The sequence below is a fragment of the Stomoxys calcitrans genome, chromosome 1 (assembly GCF_963082655.1).
Source record: "Stomoxys calcitrans chromosome 1, idStoCalc2.1, whole genome shotgun sequence".
NCBI classification, from domain to species: domain Eukaryota; kingdom Metazoa; phylum Arthropoda; class Insecta; order Diptera; family Muscidae; genus Stomoxys; species Stomoxys calcitrans.
In genome coordinates, this window is record NC_081552.1 from 254,085,554 (window position 1) to 254,101,643 (window position 16,090).

The window sequence follows — 16,090 nt, forward strand, 5'->3', positions numbered from 1 at the left end:
CTAAACTTCAATAAGTTTTAGCCCGATAGATAGCCTCATCGTTATACCATTTCCATTCATTTCATTTCGCTCGATTTGCGATTCTCTACCACTGTAGATATTTCTGTATCATTTCATAAAAACTCGCTTCAAACATTTATTTGTTTAGCCCATGCTACTGCACAACCCTCTCCATTGCCATTAGTACCCATTTAAGTACTCAACTGCAATGCATATTTTTGCCAACACTGGCACAAGTGCGTGCCATGTTCGAACTGGCCAAGCGGCTTGTTCATTTGTTCATTTTTTCAGTTCAGTTAAATATCGTCAATTGTTGGAGTTCGTACGTCTTCCGAAAACGTACCGCGTACCGGGTGGCGAAATTCGAAATACGGTTTTCATTTCAATATTATTTTTGTTACATTATTTATTTCTTCGTTTTGTGAAATACGACTAACGTGCGCGACACATCGACTGCCGCCGCACATTGAGAGATACACAGAGAGTAGTGCCGCACAAAGGCGGCGATATAAATTAATCAAAAAAAATAAAAAAAAAATTTACAAAAAAAGTTCGATTCTTTTGCTGAGTTTTCGACGAGACGACACCGAAACACAAAAAATTAAAAGAAAATAACACAACAGCAACAAATACAACTCCAACAACAACAAAGACATCAAAAGTGCTACATATATATACAAAAAAATACAAAAAAAAATATATGAATGTGTATTCTTCTTTTTTAAATACATTGGCCGTTGCCGCCACCGCCGCCGCCGTCGCGCTCTTTGCACGGATAATATGAGTACGACGGTGTACATCGAACGCACATAAATTTTGTATTTCGATATATTTTTTTTTTAATTTTTGCCGCTGCTGTTTTTTTTTTCTCATAAAAAAAATCTTTTCGTGTGTCCGTCTTCGTAATGTATGAATCGCGTTCATGTGAATATTCCTGGTGGTGTACGTATGTTTGTTTGCCATAAATAAAACAAAAACAAAATATACACAAATTTCACAAAAAAAGATTAATTGAAAATTAATTAAAGCAAAACAAAACAAAAAAAAAAAATAAAATAAACCAAGAAATGAAAATGTTTTAAAACACACACATACACATATAGTTGTTAAAAAGTAAACACAGTTATAAAACACAGAAGTGTCAAAAATATTTTTAACAAAAAATAAAAACTTTCAAAATTTAATGAAAAAAAAAAAGAAATTTTATGTACCCAAAAAGGGCTCAGAAATGTTTTGCAATGACCTAGTGTGGTGATAATTTATGGAAATTTTTTAAAAAACAAAAAATACAATTTTAAAAATAAAAACAATTACATGGTAGCGCCATGTAGTAAAAGCAACACACACACACACATACAGAAAATTCACACATGTGCATATATCAGCACTTATTACAGATGGATAAATAGTAAATACATATGAGTACATTTGGATGTACGTTCATGTGTTTTAAATATACCTATACATACTGTTATATTTACACAAAGTATATATTTATCCGAAAGATCATCATGATCTTCATCTCCACATCGGTCGGCCGTCGCACAGTGCACCAACACCTCATACTTAAGGCCGCCCGTCAGCAATGATAGACCGACCAATCAATGTCGGCAGGAGTAATCGGTGGTAACTGAAATCTGTCACACAAATTTGTACTTGACCATGGTTAAGGTAGGGGATTAAAACAAGTAAAAAGGCATTAAGTACGGCCGGGTCGAACTTTGGATACCCACCACCTCGGGTATATATATGTAAATCCCATTTTATCACAATCCGGTGAAAATTGGATAACTTATGCAACCAAATTCGACACAGATATTGAGTGGGCTAATAAATACAAGTCATTGTTGAGTTTTGTATTTCAAATTTCAACAAAATCGGATAAAAAATAAAGCTTTTATGGGTTTCAGACCCTTAAACGGCACATTGGTCTATATGACAGCTACATCTAAATACAGCCCGATCTTTACCATATTTGGGACGGATGTCGGGAGAACTAAGACTACCCACTGTTGCAAATTTCAGCAAAATCGGATAACAAATAAAGCTTTTATGGGCTTCAGTCCCTTTATCGGTAGATCCGTCTACATGGCAGCTATATCTAAATATAGTCTGATCTAAACCATAATTGGGTCCTATGTTAGCAGACCTAAAACTACTCACTGTTTCAAATTTCAGCGAAAGCGGTTAAAAAATAAAGCTTTTATGGGCTTCAGACCCTTTATCGGTAGATCGGTCTACAGGCAGCTATATCTAAATATAGTCCGATTTGATCTACATTTAAGTTGGATATCAGGAGGCTTAAGATAACCCTCTGCTTTAAATTTCAGCAAAATAGGATAAAAAATAAAGATTTTAGGGGCTTCAGACTTTCTAACGGCAGATCGATCTAAATGGCAGCTATACCTAAATATGGTCTGATCTGAACCATATTTGGATCCTATGTTAGGAGGCATAAAACTACTCACTGTTTCAAATTTCAGCGTAATCGCTTAAAAAATAAAGCTTTTATGGGCTTTAGACCCTTTATCGGGAGATCGGTCTATATGGCAGCTATATCTAAATATGGTCCGATTTGATCCATACTTAGCTCAGATATCAGCAGGCTTAAAATAACCCTCTGCTTCAAATTTCAACGAAATCGGGTAATAAATAAAGCATTTATGGGCTTCAGACGCTTTATCTGGAGATCTGTCCATATGGCAGCTATACCTAAATATAGTCCGATCTGAACCATATTTGGATCAGATATCTGGAGGCCTAAAACTACTCACTGTTTAAAATTTCAGCTAAATCGAAAAAAAAAACAAGTAAAAATGCGTTAAGTACGGCCGGGCCGAACTTTGGATACCCACCACCTCGGGTATATATGTAAACCACCTTACATCAAAATCCGGTAAAAATTTTGGTCTTTTTATTAGGTATTGCTAAAAATAAACCGATCGGAACCATATACAACATGGATGTCGAAAAGCCTAATATAAGTCAATGTGTCAAATTTCAGTTAAATCGGATTATAAATTTGTCTTTTATGGGGCCAAGACTTTAAATCGAGAGATCGGTCAATATGGCAGTTATATCCAAATCTTGATCGATCTGAGTGAAATTGATCGGTCACCAACACAACTCACTGTCCCAAATTGCGGCGACATCGGACAATAAATGCGCTTTTTCTGGCCCCAAAACCTAAAACCGAGAGATCGGTCTATATGGCAGCTATATCCAAATCTTGACCGATCTGTGCCATAATGCAGAACTATTTCATGGGGTTTAACCTATCTCACTGTCCCAAATTTCGGCGACATCGGACAATTAATGTGGCTTTTATGGGCCTAAGACCCTAAATCGGAGGATCGGGCTATATTGCAGCTATATCCAAATCTTGACCGATCTAAGCCAAATTGACGAAGGATGTCGTGGAGCCTAACATAACTCACTGTCCCAAATTTCAGCAAAATCGGATAATAAATGTGGCTTTTATGGGCCTAAGACCCTAAATCTGAGGATCGGTCTATATGGCAGCTATATCCAAATCTGGACCGATCTGGGCCAAATTGACGAACGATGTCGAAGGGTCTAACACAACTCACTGTCTCAAATTTCAGCAAAATCGGATAATAAATGTGGCTTTTATGGGCCAAAGACCCTAAATCGGCGGATCGGTCTATATGGGGACTATATCAAGGTATAGTCCGATTTAGCTCATCTTCGAACTTAACCTGCTTAGGGACAAAAAAAGACTCTGTGCAAAATATCTCTATTTTTGAAGACTGTAGCGTGATTTCAACAGACAGACGGACAAACGGACAGACGGACGGACATGTCTAGATCGTCTTAGATTTTTACGCTGATCAAGAATATATATACTTTATAGGGTCGGAAATGGATATTTCGATGTGTTGCAAACGGAATGACAAAATGAATATACCCCCATCCTTCGGTGGTGGGTACAATAAAAAGGGTCTATATATCCATTTGGTGGGTTTTGGGCTGTCCCCGCGGCACCCGTCCCCAAAACTTTTTGCGCTCTAACAATTTCGAACTAATCGCATTACCAATCTCCGAGATCTGGTGTTTTTGAAATTAGGCTTTTCAGGGGGACATTTCGACTCAAATATGGATATCAAATTCATGTCCACTCCCAAATTCCTTAACTTTGAATCCCAATTTGTCATGGTGGCTAAGTATGAACCGTTTTGAGGGTGTTTTGGGGCTGGGGAGGCCACCGGCACCTGAAAATCAATATCAAATTTGTTCTTTACTCCCAAATACCGTTGATTTGAGCTCCGTATTGCTATAGTCGGAAATGAAGTTCAGTTTAAGGGGTGGTTAAAGGCGTACCCCCAAAATTGGATATCAAATTCGTTTTCTACTCTCAAATACCTTTCATTTGAGTCCCATATTGCCATAATACGTCAATTAATCTATTTGATGTAAAAGAGCCACCTTGACTTGAACTCAAATTTTAAAGTCATATTTTTAATGTACTCCCAAATATCTTTCATAAGAATCCCATATTGCCATTGTCGCCTGATGTGCCCATTTGGAGGTATTTGGGGGTGAGGCGACCTCCCATTACTTGGACCTAAATTTTTATGCCATATATGTAATCTACTGCCGGATACTTTTCTTTCAGTCCCATATTGATAGGAACGTCGAATATTTCTGTTTAGAGGAGTTTTTGGTATGGGGCGGCCCGCTGAACTTAACATTTAATATGATATTCATTTTCTAGTCTCCAATGCCTTTCATTTGATACCCATATTGTGCCCATCCGTTCTGTTTTGATTTTGGGTGGCTGTTTTGGTGTAAGGGGGAGGGTCGGCCACCATTCGATATCTAAAAATTATATTACCTAGTTTTCCTTTTTTTGACAGAGTCTCATATAGTCATGATGGGTCATATGCCCATTTGTGGAGTTTTTAGGGGTTGGGTGACCCCCTACACTTCGATCTGATTTTGTATACCAGATTCGTAATCTACTCCCGAATACCTTTCATTTAAGCCCCATATTGATATGGACGACCAATTTTTCTGTTTTTAGACATTTTGGGATAAAGGCGACTTTCTGGGTACTTGGACCCAATTTTTAATACCATATTCGTATTCTACTCTTCAATACCTTTCATTTGATATCCATATTGCCTTTATCGGTACACTTGCGATTTTGGGTGGTATTTTTGGGGTTAAGGCGACTTTCTGGGTACTTGGACCCAATGTTTAATACCATATTCGTATTCTACTCTTCAATACCTCTCATTTGATATCCATATTGTGTTTATGGGTCTACTTGTGATTTTGGGTGGTATTTTTGTGGTAACGGGGAGGGGGTCCGCCCCCTTCCGATAACAAGAAATAATAAAGCATATTTCTTCTTCCTGACCATATTCGTAATCTACTCCCGAATACCTTTCATTTGAGTCCCATATTGTCATGATCGTCATATAAACCTATTTTAAGGGGTTTTGGGGCTGGGGCGACTCCCCAGGTACTTGGACCTAACTTTTATTATGAAATTCGTACTCTACTCTTGAATACCTTTCATTTGAATTCCATATTGTCCCTATCGCTTCACTTTTATTTTTTGATAGTACTTTTGGGGTAAGGGGGAGGGTCAGCTCCCCCTCCCGATATCAAAAAATTCTATAGTCTATGTTTCCTTCTAGACCAACCTACACAATCTGTGAAAATTTCAAACAAAAATTGAATTTTATATATAAACTATTCAAATATGGTCCGATTTGGCCCGTTCAAAAACTTAATCAGCGTGCATCAAAAAGACGTATCTGTGCCAAATTTCAGCTCCATATTTCAATTTTTGAAGGCTCTAGAGTGATTACAGCAGACGGACGGGCAGACATACGGGCGGACGATCCGAAATATATGTAGGGTCGGATATTAAGATTTCCATATGTTGCAAACGGAATGACTAAATGAATATACCTCCTATCCTACAGTGGTGGGTATAAAAATAGACATGTTGAATGAAAAAAACCTTGTAATACATAATCACTGGATATATGGCAAAAAGTACCCAATAATACCGAGCATTTATTATGTCGGTTTAAAATAGGATTATTATTGAGATGACTACTGTTAATCTTCAAATTTGTTTTGCATTATTTTTACAGCCTTAAGTTAAGAATTTTAAATCTTTACATTTTGCCTTTGTGGTTTTGATTTTTTTTTTTTTTGGAAATGTATTTAAAATCTTTGACAGTTTTAAGCTACAGCATATCTTACGATTTGTTTTACTTCAACTGATGGGAATTGTGTGCCGACCATTAACAATACTCACACAATAATATTCTTCAACAGGTATTATAATTAAACTTGCTGGACAGGGCCCGCTCCTCTGCGCCTTCTTTTATTTTATTGCCCAAAAAGTAATTGCGGATTTTTTATAAGAAAGTAAATGCATTTTTAATAAAACTTAGAATGAACTTTAATCAAATATACTTTTTTTACACTTTTTTTCTAAAGCAAGCTAAAAGTAACAGCTGATAACTGACAGAAGAAAGAATGCAATTACAGAGTCACAAGCTGTGAAAAAATTTGTCAACGCCGACTATATGAAAAATCCGCAATTACTTTTTGGGCAACCCAATATATGAAACAAAATTATCCATTAAATATTTATTTTTAAATATCCTTATCTGAATTCCATATGATCTTTATTCGGCCTATGAATTCGCTCGGAGGCTTTATGGTCATTTAAGTTTGGATGTTATAGACTTATATTAGCTTAAAAGACTTTATTGGAGCCCGATATTTTGGATTTTTGTAGTGCCCCAGGGTGGCGGTGCCCCAGGGTGGCGGTGCCCCAGGGTGGCGGTGCCCCAGGGTGGCGGTGCCCCAGGGTGGCGGTGCCCCAGGGTGGCGGTGCCACAGGGTGGCGGTGCCACAGGGTGGCGGTGCCACAGGGTGGCGGTGCCACGGGGTGCCGGTGCCCTAGGTTGGTGGTTGGGGTGGGGGTGGTGTGGACCCCCAGACACTTAGCCCTGAAAAAATATTATCATCGTGCTCTACCCTCAAAAACCATTTTTTTTAAACCCCATATTGCCATTGGTCTAAGGGGAGTTTATGGGATGAGGCGTTTCCAAAAACATTTGGCCTCAAAATTGGTAATCGAATTCGTTTTCTAATCTCAAATACCTTTCATTTGAGCCACATATTACCATGGTCGGTAAATTTGTGGGCGGTGCCCCAAAATACATGCTCCCACTTTTAGATATCAGATTCGTATTATACTCCCAAATACCTTTATTTGAGCCCCATATTGCTATGATAGGTAAATAATTGCTGATTGTGGGGTGTTTTTGGGGAAAGGGTAGATACCCAGAAAATTGGTCCCGAAAGTGGACATCAATTTCGTGCTCTACTCCCCAATACCTTTCATTTAACCCCCACATTGACATGGTCGATAAATATGTCCGATTTAGGGGTGTTTTTTTGGGGAGTGAAGTAGTCGCCCAAACACTTAGCCCTGAAAATATATCAGCATCTTGCTCTACTCTCAAATATCATTTATTTGAATTGGCCTCAAAATTGGATATCAAATACGTTTGGTAATCTCAGCAAATATGTTCGGTTTGGGGTATGAGCTCTAAAAACTATGACTATCAAGCTTCACTCTCTTGAAAACCCAAATTGTCATTGTGATCAATTACATCCTATTTGCGGTTGGGATGTCGGTTAGACAACTGGTCCCGAATGTTGATATCAGATTCATGGTCTACTCCCAAATATCTTTCATTTGTGTACCATTTTTCCATAGTCGGCAAACATGACCGGCTTGGGCGGTGTCTTGGGTGATGGGCGGCCACTCAGTGAGTTGGCCTTGAAAATATATATCAGATTCTTGTTTTACTCTAAAATACCTCATATTAGAGCTCCATATTGCAATTGTTAGCAAATTCGTACTATTTGGGCAGCGCAGAAGTTGGCATGTCCGCCTATGACTCTGAACGCCTGGGTTCGAATCCTGGCGAGACCATCGGAAAAAACAATTTTTCAGCGGAGGTTTTCCCCTCCTAATGCTGGCAACATTTGTGAGGTAGTATGCCATGTAAAACTTCTCTCCAAAGAGGTGTCGCACTGCCGCACGCCGTTCGGACTCGGCTATATAAAAAGGAGGCCCCTTATCATTGAGTTTAAACTTGAATCGGACTGCGCTCATTCATATGTGAGAAGTTTGCCTCTGTTCCTTAGTGGAATGTTCATCATTGTCAGGCTGAAACCGAAGTTCCAGGGGCACCTGACACCCGTGATACCAGATTAAAGTCTCTGGTCAGACTGTTCCGGACAGATCCCCTGGAAGAAATAAATCTTTGAGAAAGTCAGTTAAGAAATATGCCGACAAGGGCTCTAAAACTGAAAATCGGGTGATAGATAACTGTGGAGGCCACTGTAACGCAGATGGTTCGAGTCGCCGAACGTCTGGTTTCGAAACCTGTAGATAACACGAATTTCGTGTTTAACGCAGATGCCTGCCATCACGGCCCAAACCTGCTAAGCCCAAGGGTGAATACAATGCTTCTACCAACGGCCCCACATGTGGTAATCCACACATGAGTACCAATTTGATCCCACGTATTTGGACGTGTTCACCTCCTTGGTTAGGAGCGAAGCACTACCTAAAACTCTTTCCGATCTACGGGTTACGGCACCCGGTTGAAAACGCAACTCCACGCCGAGCTTATGCTCTACCCGCGATTGGGTACAAACCACAGCCACCACATTGCTCCCCACTGGAGCCTCACCATCGCCAGGCTGAAACCGAAGTTCCAGGGGCACCTGACAACCATGGTACCAGATAAGAATCTTCGGTCAGACTTCGTAGCCTTGAATGACTACTACCAGTTGAACCCCAAACAGTTTCGCACTGGTCAACTGGGAGAAATGAATTGCCCTAAGCCGACCTTAGGTTAGTTTGAAAAGAGGGTGCAGATATTAATCCGCCACATGCCACTATGGATATACACCTAAGCAAATAATCAGCTTGTATTGCGCTCTAAGAACTATAAAGTAACCTCTAAAAAGAATGCCGAGCTACTTAAAAAATCCTTAATTATTCTCAATACCACTCCCCTAGGTTGATTCATGTTCAAGCCGACCTTAAGCCAGCATACAAAAGTATGCACCAAAACAACATACATCAGGACGATATACACAAACATAAACAGGACACGGGCTACGCCATACATTTCTGCTTCAACATGGGACTCACAATCAACGCGGCCGCCCTCCTGGATGACCGAACAAAACCACAAAAGCTACGGGCACCAACGATGGGCAAACGCCGCAAGGCAAGACAGGTGCCAGGCCATGTCATGCACAGCACCAAATCACTTGGACGCGCCAGTACAGCAACACCTCGTTATGGATAGCTAGCATGTATTCACGCCTCCACTAAGTCTTGTCCGTCTCCTAAGAAATACCTCCCGAGAAAAGAAATACCTCCCGGGAAAGTCGTCTCGTCTTCAAGGGCCCTACTGAAATCCCACCCCGTACACTAATCTCTATTGCGCCTAAATCTCTGTACGGACATTCCGTCAGTACATGCCTCCAGTCCTCAGGTCTCCCACAATCGCACAGATCAGTCGCGTTCAAATTCCTCTGATGCAAAAATGTATTAAAGGAACCATGTTCCGTCAGTATGAAGCCCAGACTTAGGCCAAAACCGGGCGGTCACGTACGAATGTCGCGTCCCAAATAAATTCGTAAGTCACCCAACCATTGTCACTGTTCCACCATCTAGTTTTGCACCTATCATCAAGACGCTCCAAAAGGAGTGACTTGAGCCGCCTAACATCCCCATCTGCTAGCTCAGAAGCGGTGAGCCAGTCCTCACGCACTAATGGAATTCCCTTTTTCCCACTATACAGAACGGCCATGTAACTCACGAATAAATCAAGCGGGGGTGCGCCAAGCAATACCTGTAGTGCATCTGTCGAAACAGTCCTACACACAGGCAAGCAAGCCAGTATTGCCACCCTCTGACAAGAGAGGATCTTCTTTTGTCCTAAGACTGTCGCAGCAATTCCGCGCATTCCGTTGCGCAAGCAACAACTGGACCACCATATATGGACCGAACAGCGCGACGACTAAGACCCCAATAGCTTCTCAGAACACGCTTAACCCTACCGGCTACTCCAGTCACCTTTTCCTTCACCCGATCCAAATTGATCAGGAAATCCATTCTCTCCGAAACAGATATTTTACGAGCGCCACATTCCTGATGCTGGCTCCACCAGATCGAATCGTGGGTGGACGATGCCACGACAAGATGCCATGGAGCAGCATTGTCACGGGTTTGTTCTTCGCGACGCCATCACCAACACGATCGATCCATTCGCGCACAATGCTGGCAAGCTCACCGCAAGTTTCCAGAACAAGTCTGGAATCTTATCACCGCAAGTTTCCACAACAAGTCTGGAATCACCTTCAACCAGGATGAATATCAGAAAAAAAAGTTCAGCGCAAGCAACCAATAGACCACCATATATGGACAGAACAGAGCGACGGCTAAGACCCCAATCGCTTCTCAGAACACGCCTAACCATACCGGCTACTCCAGTCATCTTTTCCTTCACCCGATCCAAATGGTTGAAGCTAGCTCCACCAGATCGAATCGTGGGTGGACGATTTCGCAACAATATACCCGCGTTTCGTCCTCCGCGACGTCAACACCAACAACATCGCTCCATTCGCGCACAATGGCCATGGCAATCTCACCGCGAGATTCCAGAGCAAGTCTGGAATCTCCTTCAACCAGGATGAACACTAAAGAAAAAAAAAAGTGTTCAGCGGTACTTTTGTGAAGTACAATGCCACGTAAAACCTTCTCCCAAAACAGGTGTCGCTATAAAAGAGAGGACCTTATTATTGAGCTAAAAACCTAATCGGAAAGAACTCATTGACATGTAAGATATTTTCTCCTGTTGCTGTATCCGGCCCGGCCCGTCGTTTTTTCTTGTTGATCTTCAAGAAAACTTGCAAGTGCTACTTTGTTTGTTTAAAATGACAAATTTTTTATTTACATAAGAAGAAGCAAAACTAGAAAAATTTTGAATTTCATGCATTCCATTCCAAATTTTAAAAATTACTTTCAAGATTCTTGATATAACTACATTGGAATTTTTTGAAATTTTCTCCGAATTTTTCAGTTAAAAATTTGCTACATCTTTAATGGAATTTGTAAAATGTGGACTTTTCTTTTGCATATTTGTCATGCTTTCTTTGTGACATAAATTGGAATTTCGGGTACTCTCTTAGAGTAGTTTTATTGTGCGTGGTGGTAGAGCACCATGAAATGTCCACTAAGGAACAGGGGCAAACTTCTCGCATATCAATGAGTGCAGTCCGATTTAAGTTTAAGCTTAATGATAAGGCGCCTCCTTTTTATAGCCGACTCCGAACGGCGTGCCGCAGTACGACACCTCTTTGGAGAGAAGTTTTACATGGCATTGTACTTCACAAATGTTGCCAGCAGTAGTAGGGGAAAATTACCGCTGAGAAATTCTTCTGATGGTCTCGCCAGGATTTGAACCCAGGCGTTCAGCGTTATAGGCGGACTTGCAAACCTCTGCGCTACGGTGGGATCAATCAGCTTAAAAATTTACAAAATATTATCGCTGAGAAATTCTTCTGATGGTCTCGCCAGAATTTGCGCTACGGTGGGATTGCGCTAAGCAGCTTAAAAATTTACAAAATATTATCGCGAATTAAATTCCACCTGATCTTCTGCTACTGCATCGACGAACACTGTGCACCGCCATCATTTGAGTTTCGTTCAGTTTTGTTCGTTTGGTCTGTTCTGTTCTGATCCGTTCTGTTCTTTCATCTTCTGTAATTTCTTTCAAACAACTCGAGTACTGCCGAAATAAAAATAAATAAATAAAAAATGGGAAAATAATAACAATAATAATAAAAAAACAACGAAGTGAAACATCAAAATCGTTCCGAAACGCTCACGCATGAATACAGACGAACGAACTCGACATGGAAAAGGCAGCCGGAGAGCAGGCAACCGCGGAATGCTTAAATGATGGAAAATTGTTTTAAATTTACGTAGCAGTTACGTAGCAAAATTAAACAAACAGCAACAACAAACACTCACACGGTGTTTTTTTTTTTGGTTTTCTTACATTGCACCCCAAGTACCGAGAAAGCCACACAAAATTCAGTGAAAATTTTTGGCATTGTTCCGCATAGTGAAGAACATTTTCACACACACGCACACATTCAGGGGAAAGAACACACGCTCACATATGTACACCGACTGTAAAAAGTATGGACATCTGATTTTGTGCACACCAACATATACTATCTTCAATATACATATATAATCGGTGGGTCGGTCGGTCGGTTGTATTTTCCATTTAATGACGAGTTGATAAATATGAATAATGTGCTGTGTGCTTATATCCGTATATTCAATGTCCGTCCATCATTATCTTCATCATCATCATCATCATACCACAGATGAAGATGAGACACCAAATACTAAATCAAATATTATAAAGAATTAAAATCACCAACAACAAAAAGCAAAGAGCACCAACAACAACAACAACACCAAATTGTGATCATGATGCGGATAAAATATGACGACGGAAGGAAGGAAAGCACCAGCATCGATAGCCAACCAACCAACCAGCCAGCCAGCCAGCTTGTTATCAAGCAAAAAGAAAGGGTTGTGCTGCTGGCGGCGGTGTGCAGTTCGATCGAGCAATGAATGAAATTGAGATTTTCTTCCATCTTCTGATGTTCTTGTTGTTACTGTCTGTTTGACTTAGAGCCGCCAGTCAGTCAGTCAGTCAGCCAGCCACGCAACAACAACAACACAGTATCAAACATTCAGCCATACATCACAGCAGACAACCAAACACATCTATGGAAAGACTGATGTTGACAGCGCAGTACAGAGAGAAACGTAGGAGGAGGTGTTGTGGAAAGTCCAAGGGTGATCAAAGACAGCTGATGCAGGGTGTTTTTGTGTGGGGGGTACGCAAGGAAGGGTGTCATCAAACGAAACAGAAATGGAAAAAAGTGAGATTTCAAAATGATTTCAAAATTTTCTGTTTTCGAAACTCGCAAGATACACACAATGCCAGCAGTGGCTGAGTGTTAGGTAGCCAGAAAAACAGATGAACAACGGTGGGGCGAGCGACGGTCGGACGGACGGACAAAAGCACAACAGACAGACAAACGCGAAAAATATAAACAAAAACAAAAAAAAAAAGAGAGCAATCAACAGTTTTCCCTCCTTTCAGTGCGTCGCAAACGCAAGGGGGCCTCATTAATGCATGAATTTTCCAAAGTAACTTTGCACTCGAACTCATCTTCATCGAGGTAGCTGCCGTTGTAGTTGACGATGTGTTCGTCGCATATTCAAACAAATGTGCAGAGACTTCGTGCTGAATGGCACAGTGGTTTTTAAGAGTGAAGTCTATAAGATTTTTTGGAGCACTTAGGATAATGGAGAGGAGAGGAGAGGAGAGGAGAGGAGAGGAGAGGAGAGGAGAGGAGAGGAGAGGAGAGGAGAGGAGAGGAGAGGAGAGGAGAGGAGAGGAGAGGAGAGGAGAGGAGAGGAGAGGAGAGGAGAGGAGAGGAGAGGAGAGGAGAGGAGAGGAGAGGAGAGGAGAGGAGAGGAGAGGAGAGGAGAGGAGAGGAGAGGAGAGGAGAGGAGAGGAGAGGAGAGGAGAGGAGAGGAGAGGAGAGGAGAGGAGAGGAGAGGAGAGGAGAGGAGAGGAGAGGAGAGGAGAGGAGAGGAGAGGAGAGGAGAGGAGAGGAGAGGAGAGGAGAGGAGAGGAGAGGAGAGGAGAGGAGAGGAGAGGAGAGGAGAGGAGAGTCGGAAAAGAAATACGTTGTTATGAAACTGTGGTGGTCTGCCTGATACGCTGCTTTACTTTTATAAAAACAATTTAATTAAATTTTTTTATTCTAACTCCATTCCATTTGTTTAGGGGAATTTTTCCCAAATTTTATCGTCTCATTCTCCCTTTTATTTCGATTCAGATTTTCGCTGGGAGAAATTTCCCATTTTCGAAGTTTGTTTAGAATAAGGGAAAAGGGAGTAGAGAAAAAACTCCCAGAAAATTGTTATTCAGAATAGGGGAATAGGGGAAAAAAACTCCCAGGGAATTGAAATTCACAATAGGGCTGATAAAAATCATAAGAAACGTTTCAACTCTTTGTTTTTTAATACCCCAGAGGTTTTCAATAAGGTTAAGGTCCCATGACCTATGACAATTGGCCTTCCAAACTCGGTACAGTAAACTCTTGAACCTAGCATTGCGCTAGTCAGGACGAGTGCTTTGGGGTAGTTAACTTACATGAACTGTCACATAAATCCATTTTTTCCTCGGCATATGGAAGCATTTTGTTCCCTAAGATATCCTTGTAATCAACAACACACATTATGTCCCTAATCCAGAAAATGGGATACGGACCAGTTACAGATAAACCCCTAAAGATCATCAATGAGACGCAACCATGGCATAATCCAGGGATTTCAAATAACACCCATAAATAGACCGACTAAAAATTCGGGGAGCGTGCGGGCGATTGGAGATTGCCTCTGAGAGAGATGAGGCGGTCGGCGAAATGTTATCGCAAGTCTGAGTCTTGTGCAGCGTGTGAGCTGTGGCTCCATCTTCACACTTTCTAACGTAGATTTCTTCGAGGTTCGGAAGAAAAAATTCCTTGATCATGTTCCTGTAATGGCCTGCATTCACGGTAATTGGGTTCAGCGACCCTTCCAAACTCTCAAAATAAGTTAACCCACGACAGAATCGAATTACGGCCAGGAATGAGTCTGTGAATAGGGGTTTCAAATCGAGAGAGTTAGAAAAGAAGCTAACGACGGCGAAGGCCCGTTGCTCCCTAGAACATATGAGAGATAAACAAAATTGTGGACTTCCTCCTCCAGATGCGCTCCATATCGACCCCCTCCACGCCCAACTCGCCGCTTTATAGTTTTTATACCCTACACCATAGGATGGGGGTATACTCATTTCGTCATTCCATTTTTTTCGCCTCGAAGTATTCGCCTAAGACCTCATAAAGTGTATATGTTCTTGATCGCCATGGCATTTTATGGCGATCTAGCCACGTCCGTCTGTCGTAAGCTAGGTGCTTGAAATTTGCACAAACACTTGTAAATGGGCCAAATCGAGCATATAAACCGATCTTGGGTCTTGACTTCATGAGCTACTCGAGGGCGTAATTCTTATCCGATTTGGCTGAATTTCGCACGCGGTGTTTTGTGACAAGTATGGTTCAAATAGGTGCATAACCTGATAAAATTTGGCATATACCGTTTTGGTTTGACTTCCAAAAACTGTGCCAAGTATGCTCTAAATCGGTTCATAGCCTAATTTGGCTGCCATATAACCGATGTCCCAATATAACTTCTTAGACCTCTAGAGGGCGCAATTCTTATCCGATTTGGCGGAAAATTTTCATCCGTCGTTTTGGTATGACTACCACCAACTGTGTGTGTATGATCTTAAGCGGTTCATAACCTCATATAGCCGCCATATAAACCGATCTCCCAATTTGACTTTCTGAACCTCTGGAGGGCGCATTTATTACGTCTTAGGCCTCTAGAGGGCGCAATTCTTATCCAATTTGACTGAAAATTTTCATCCGTCGTTTTGGTATGACTACCAACAACTGTGTGTGTATGATATAGCTGCCATATAAACCGATCTCCCAATTTGACTTTCTGAACCTCTGGTGGGCGCAATTATTACTTCTTAGGCCTATAGAGGGCGCAATTCTTATAAAATTTGACAGAAAATTTTCAACCGTCGTTATGGTAATACTACCAACAACTGTGTGTGTGTATGGTCAAAACCGGTTCATAACCTGATATAGCTGCCACATAAACCGATCTCCCATTTTGACTTTCTAAACCTCTGGAGGGCGCAATTATTTCTCGATTTAACTGAAATTTTGGAGGTGGTAGTTTTTTATGACTTCTAACAATAAAAGTTTTTTATAACTTCTGACAAGTACGGTTCATATCGGTCAAAAACTTGATATAGCCCATTTTTAAATTTGCCCATTAACACTCCATTAA

General features: G+C 41.1%; 1 protein-coding gene across 4 annotated transcripts in view; it reads left to right on the forward strand.

The window, feature by feature from the left end:
- The first annotated feature begins 526 nt into the window (after window positions 1–526).
- Window positions 527–16,090, forward strand: part of LOC106092913 (uncharacterized) — a 113,393-nt gene continuing 97,829 nt past the window's right edge. For 3 of the 4 annotated variants that reach the window (XM_059370773.1, XM_059370771.1, XM_059370774.1), the window contains exon 1: window positions 527–942. The gene's annotated coding sequence lies outside the window, so the exon portion shown is untranslated. Of the gene's footprint in view, window positions 947–16,090 lie in introns of all 4 variants that reach the window. The other variant, XM_059370772.1, reaches the window with a different exon arrangement.